Source organism: Myxine glutinosa, chromosome 6 (assembly GCF_964187855.1).
Source record: "Myxine glutinosa chromosome 6, kmMyxGlut1.1, whole genome shotgun sequence".
NCBI lineage: Eukaryota > Metazoa > Chordata > Myxini > Myxiniformes > Myxinidae > Myxine > Myxine glutinosa.
The window spans coordinates 57082474-57083202 of NC_136266.1; positions in this window are offsets into that span (position 1 = coordinate 57082474).

A 729-nucleotide genomic window follows, 5' to 3' on the forward strand; every position below is an offset into this window, starting at 1 on the left:
ACATGATGCTGCCACCACCATGCTTTACAGTAGGTATGGTGTTCTTTGGGTTGGGTTTGTGCCAAACATGACGTTTTGTATTTATGCCAAAAAGTTCCATCTTGGTTTCGCCAGACCACAAAACTTTTTGCCACGTGGCTTCAGAGTGGATTTTTGCAAACCTCAAACGGAACTCAAGGTGGGCTTTTTGAGGAATGGCTTCCTCCTTGCCACCCCACCGTACAGGCCAGACTTGTGAAGTGCTTGGGATATTGTTGTCACATTCATGTAGTGAGCAGACTTTGTCATAAAGGCCTGTAGCTCTTTCAAAGTTTCCATTGACCTCTTGGCGACTTCTCTGATCAGTCTCCTCCTTGCTTGGTCATCCATTTTGGAGCCATCCCTCCATCCAGTTTGGAGCCATCCCTCCATCCAGTTTGGAGCCATCCCTCCATCCAGTTTGGATGATGGCCTGATCCAGGCAGGGTCTTGGCGGTACCAAACACCTTCCACTGCTTAATGATCGTCTTGACTGTGCTCCAGGGGCTATTCAAGGCCTTTGAAATATGTTTATATCCATCACGTGATCTGTGCCTTTCCACACAACTTTATCCTGGAGGTCTTTTGAAAGCTCCATGATGCTCATGGTTGAGTCTTTGCTGTGAAATGCACTAACCAGCAGAGGAAACTAACCTTTCCTTTACCAGCACTTAAATGCACTAACCAGCAGAGGAAATGCACTAACAGGAA